Raw genomic sequence first — 6,000 nt, forward strand, 5'->3', positions numbered from 1 at the left:
CCCATACCCTGATACAGATGGCTAATGCAGAGTGGCAGAGTAAAAAATCTCACTCTTTCCCCTCCTCACCTGCTCACACACCCATCACTCCTGCACATGTCTGCATAGTCAGCCCAAATAGGTGGGGATGATCTATGATCCTCCTTTCAGCCCTGTGCAGATGGGTACGTGTGTCAGAATCTGGCCTTTAACTTTTACCATCCTCAGAACATACCTGAGACACTAGGCAATTTTGTTAGAAGAGTTTTCTGACTGAATGCATTTATTTTATGCAGATGAAATATTAAAACCTCTGCACACATTTCTTGGAACTCAGCTGTTCATGTTTCCCCCCTGTTTGTACAGATTATTTGTGTTTCAGAACAAGAAGTCCAGGTCAGCAAAGGTCCCCAAAGTCAAAATTTCTATGCATACGGAATACTACAGAACTGTGCTTCTTATCATACATTGTAACCATGGTGATTTGTTTTCTTTTAAATTCCTTCCCCTTAGGTTCAATGCTATCTTTAGATGTCATCCTGTTTGACAAATGTGTGTGTAGTTCCTGATACTATCAAGCAGCTATGGCATGACGAGGACTGGCTTAAGCAACAACTGCATAGTTGTGTCAGGAGCGAGTGATGCAGTTACTGCCCTTTCTGGGAAATTCTTTGCTTTTCTATGACTTTCATTTTACCCCTCAGTGTTTGGGAATGATATGGGCTTAAAACTGAAATAGGCTTAGCTGCAAAATTTTCATCAACTAGATCTTGAAACGCTGAAGATGGGTATTTAAGTACACAAGGCCAGATCATTCAGGCTAGGGACAGACATTACACATAAACCAGTATAAGTGATTGAAAACCATTCAAATCTGTAACACAACAGAAGTTCAGTGCACATAAACTGCTTTCAAAATGGCCAAAACTAGTTTAAAATAAACGTGGATGGATGTAATATCAGACTTAACTGATTTAGGTTAAATCAGTTTATTGAACTTCTGTCCCAGATGCCCACCAGATTTAAGATTACTCATAGTCCCCCAGCATTCCTAGAATGCTTTGCACCTCCCCTCAAATCCCCCATTACAGAGTCTTATTGGTACAGTCTATGCAGCTTAGATTAACCTGCAAAGATTGAATTGATTCAGCCTTGGGCTTTTTGACTGTCTGTACGTAGCCTAGATGAGTTAAGCTGGAATAGTCCCTTGAACTCTATACTATTATGTCAGTTTATACTAGATGAAGATAAGGACCCTAAGACAGTAGAGTACTAAGACACAAGTTTAATTTTTAGCAATTTTAGCCCATAGTGCTAGTATGGTTATGACATGCCTCTTTCTGTAGCTAACAGCTTTCAAGAGAGCAATGTTCTTACTACCATAATCGGCTGCCTTTGACTCCTCAGCCCAGAGGACCAGATGTCTACTTAAGACTAGGAGTGGCCTTCAGCAAAGTCCAGAGCAAGTCCTCCTTATGCAGTGAGATTCTGCCACTACAGTCCAAACAAACATATACTTCTACTGACATCAGTTCCCTTATCTTGAGTTATGCATGGCCTTCCATGCTTATTTAGATCTAGGCTTGCCTCACGGGCTTTACTCTGGGCAATTGTAAAGACAGGAACCTACAGGATCTACAGGGACAGAGGTTAGTCAAACCATTTAAAATGGAATTTGGATTCAGAATTCCTCTCCCAAGTCTGGGGCTTTTGGGCTGAGGTTCTGGCCTGGGTAGGCCTTGGGTTTTAATAATGATGTCTCCGTTTTGTGTCACAGCTCTGTTTGGTGCTGTAGAAGTTGTAGAGCAAGTTCTTTCCCTGGAGAGACTATAATTTATAACTGTAGAGATATTTTTAAATAGAACTTTTAACTTTGAAATGTTGTCCCATTGCTCTTCTCAAGTATTTTTTAGTAAAAATCTCCGTGATATGAGGGTACTTTAGCATGTGTGAGGAATAAGATTGATTTGGTCTTTCATAAAAGTTGTTCTGGATTGTGTTTTTTTTTCTTTTTGTTTCTTGCTGTTTGACTGATAAAGGCCTTAAAATGATCAGCCCCTCCCTTTTTAGCCCCAGACAAATTTGTTAGGGCTCTGGAGGAAATGTGTAGATTATGGTGACAGGGAAGCAAAAGCTATAACAACTGAAAAAAATCAAAAAGTAATGGCAGATCCCACAGTAATGCAGCCTATTAGATTTTTACTGCTTTCCATAGAGGTTGGCTCTCCCCTTTGAAAACTAATTAGATTTTCCTACTTTTTAGATGTAGATGCAATGTAAAATCATACACTGTTTTCTAGTTAATTAGCTGTGCAGGCAACTGGCCAGGTAACAGCAATAACCTTTCAACAGTACCACCCATCCCACCTCATTCCCTCAACTGAGGTGTTATCTTTAAAGCTTACTTGTGCCATTTAGATGCTAATATTAAGTAACTGAAGAAACAAACACTCAGGTAAATTCAAGACACTATGTAAAACATTGCTTTTTTGTTTCCCCAATTACTAAAGCAGAAGAATTTTCACTTAGAGTGAATGATGAAGATACACCCAGCCTGTGTGAAACAGGCTGTATTCAATTTGGATTTGGATTTGGCCCGAATTGGGGATAGTGATTCAATTTGTTGATTTGGATTGCTGTCCCTGATTTGATTTGGCTGAATCCGAATCTGAAGATTTGTTGCCGATTCGGGGAATCAGTGATTCGACCATAGACATAGCTTTAAATGTTTTTTTCTGTATACCTCGAAGTGCCAGGTGCAGCTTGTGAATGCTGCGATGTTGGGATGGATGGAGCATCCCACAGGAGTGTGCCGGGGCCCCTCTGCGTGCTTGGTGGTGAACCCCAAAGTGGATCAGAAGTACTTCCAGTCCAGTTCTGAGTCCTCTGCGGAGCACACTGGGGGCCCCCCTGCACCCTCCTTGGCTCGGTGATCGGCCGTGGAGGGATTCTGGGTGCCCCCCAGACCCAGGAAGCACCAGTCACCAAGCTGGGGGAGTGCGGGGGGCCCCCCTGTGTGCTCCCTGGCATACCTGGAAGTGGACCAGAAGTGCTTCTGGGCCTGCTGCTGAGCGTGCTGGGAGCCCCCTGTGCTCCTGTGGGATGCCCCACCCATCCCACCATCACACATTGATGAGCCACCTGGTACCTTGAGGTATGTAGAAGAAGCATTTAAAGCTGTGTCTACATCTGAATCACTGAATCTTTCCGAATCGATTCAGAGAGATTAAAGGGTCTCCTGATTCAATTCAGATTTGGCCGCAGAATTGGGCAGAATCTCTGCCAAATCAAATCAGGGACCGAAGCGTTGCACAGCCCTAACATCCATGCAACCAGACCTGTAGCATATCACAGGAGACTCAAAACTATCTCTGTACTGACCAGCTTCAGGCTCTGTTGGACAATTTAAAGGAGGGAGGTCTCCCTACGTACGCAAAGAATTGCTTGGTTTTGCAGTGTAGATGAGACCATTTTATCTAGCTCCTCAGGTCCTGCTATAGTCCATGGCTTGAGGGCACTGTTAAACCATAGTTTGGTACCACTTTCACTTTAGTTCTTCTGCATAGTGCTTCTGCTCTGCCAGGAGACAAGTGCATTATAGCTAAGTATCATAGCATCGAGTTTACAGTGTTAAAAAAAAACTCTTAAAATTCATTGGCACTAAGCAAAGACACTAACTGCAGTGAATGGTTGCTTGTCTTGGAAGTCTGATATTTAGTGTGTGCATACAGCACCACTATATGAAAAATGTTTGTATGTCCACAAACAGAATGTCTTAAAGTTGTGGTTTCACGGATTTCACGGACATTAGGGCTGGAAGGGACCTCGGAAGATCATCAAGTCCAGCCCGCTGCCCGAGGGGCACGAAGTCAGCTGGGGTCATAGGATCCCAGCAAGATAAGCATCCAAATTTCTCTTGAAGGCGTTCAATGTAGGTGCTTAAAATTCCAATTACACTATTAGCTGTACGGCTGGCTAAAAACTCATTAAAAAACCTGGAGGGAAGTTCGGTATTAAATTCCACCCTCCCCAAAATCTTCAGTAGGAACCAGACAGGTGCACTTAAGACAAAAAGCGAGCAGAGACCCCCCATTTCAATGTTTTGGTAAAATTTTAACTTTTTTTCCTCCTCTCCACCCATTTTCAGATCCTGAGTCAAAGCCTGAACTTCTGCCACTCAAGAAAGGAAATGCTGATCCAAACTTGGGCTCCCACAACAGCATTACAGAGCAAAGTCTGATTAGAAAGCAACATGTTCAACAGGCAAAAACCATAAAGGTCCAGTCTTACTTATCCAAAAGTAGTCAGTGATGTTTCCAAGTTTAGCATTTTTATGGTATTTCTGCCTCAGAAAAGACATGAATCCTTGTTTGTACCAATGCATTCGAGGCCATCTAAACCATCTGTAACATAGGCCTAGTCTATGCTAGGTAATTACATTTTAACAGGACATGTATTAAATAATACAACAATCCTTGCTTTCTCTAAAGTGTCAGTTGATCCCAATTAACATAGGGGCTTTTAACTGTCTAGAATGGGACTTTTTCCCTGAATAAATATTGCATTTGAAACTTAGATTATACCTTAACCCTCATACGTTCCCATGGGGTAATTTCCTATCCCAGACCTATATTTTGTGCAGTATCTTAAAGTTAATTAATTCTAAAACATTTTCTTTTTTGGACATTGTCACTGGCACTGCAGTGCACAATATCCCCAAAGAACAGCCAGCTTACATGAATGGTTTGCTCTCTGTGGATGAAAAATTGCCCAGGGTAACATGTTACCCCAGGTGTGAATGTGTTTTTCCATATGGGGTAACAACTTACCCCAAGCCCATGTTAACGCATTGGGGTAATTATCCCCGTGCAATTTCTGTAAAAATGACAGGCCTAGACCTGTTTGGCCACTTTAAGTGGACGCATCTGAAAGGTCAGCATTCATTCACACCTCATTCATGTCCACTTCATGTATCCATGGTAACTAATGGATGACCATCCTCCACTCTGCTTTTGCTGGGGAACGCACCCTAGTTTCCTATGTTCCAAAGAAGTCCAAAGTTGTGCTGTTGCTGTCAAGCATGCGCCATGACCTGTCAGTGGGTGGAAAGCAAAGAAAGCTGGACATCGTCCATGACTACAATAAAAACAAGGGTGAGGTAGATAACATTGACCACTTAGTCCATATGACCACCTGCAGACAGATAATCAATATTTTTCAATATGCTGGATGTGGCTGCCATTGTCAGCCTCATCATTTAGCTAGGCCACAACGCAAACTGGAAGCAAAGATCATATTTAAGAAGACGGCACTTTTTTTTGCAGGAGCTTGGAGAACAGTTGATCAACGGACAAATAAAATGGAGAATGATGGATACACGTAATCTGTCTAAATCTGTCAAGTCTGGTATGACTGCCCTAAATTACAAATTGCCACAACACACCCCAGTACAACTTTCTGCAAGCACGAGTGGACATTGTGCTTTTTGTCTAAGGACAGATGACCTCAAAACCTGGAAACAATGCAAAGATTGTAAGCAATTTGCTTGTGTACACCACAGTACATCACTGCTGCGTTGTGAGGAATGTAATATTTAGTTAAAACAGTTAGGAAATGTTTTTGGAAGTAATTGTTAGTTTGAAAACAGTGTGACCTGCAGACTTAGCAAATTGTTCATTCACGTTTTAAAATTCTAAAAAAAGGTAAAATTTTGTTCATAGTTCTAGTTAAATAATATTTTGGGTTCAAATCATCATAAATACTCTTTCAAATAATCTGTATATTTAATAAATAGTTTTTGGTACATTTATACTGTTGTCGCTGGTTCCATTTTGTTCATGTGGGTGGGGTAACAAGTTACCCCATGAGAACAACAACGGTTACGGTTTCATGAGAACGGATGAGGGTTAATTATATTTCAAGTATAGCTAAGTCCTTAATCAAGACCATCATCCTTGAGTACACTGCAAATATTTGGCATAGTAACAGCTCAGCTGACCACCCACCAATCTAAAACAATAG

The 6,000-nt window shown here is 41.5% G+C and overlaps 1 protein-coding gene across 6 annotated transcripts in view; it reads left to right on the forward strand.

Moving 5' to 3' along the window:
- The window catches only part of LOC106738238 (uncharacterized), a 58,941-nt gene extending 53,153 nt beyond the window's left edge, over positions 1-5,788 (forward strand). For 5 of the 6 annotated variants that reach the window (XR_009463741.1, XR_009463729.1, XR_009463734.1 and 2 more), the window contains one exon: positions 4,127-5,788. The gene's annotated coding sequence lies outside the window, so the exon portion shown is untranslated. The remainder of the gene's footprint in view (positions 1-4,126) is intronic. The other variant, XR_009463740.1, reaches the window with a different exon arrangement.
- The last annotated feature ends 212 nt before the right edge of the window (positions 5,789-6,000 follow it).

This window comes from Alligator mississippiensis, chromosome 1, assembly GCF_030867095.1.
Source record: "Alligator mississippiensis isolate rAllMis1 chromosome 1, rAllMis1, whole genome shotgun sequence".
In the NCBI taxonomy this organism is placed as follows: domain Eukaryota; kingdom Metazoa; phylum Chordata; order Crocodylia; family Alligatoridae; genus Alligator; species Alligator mississippiensis.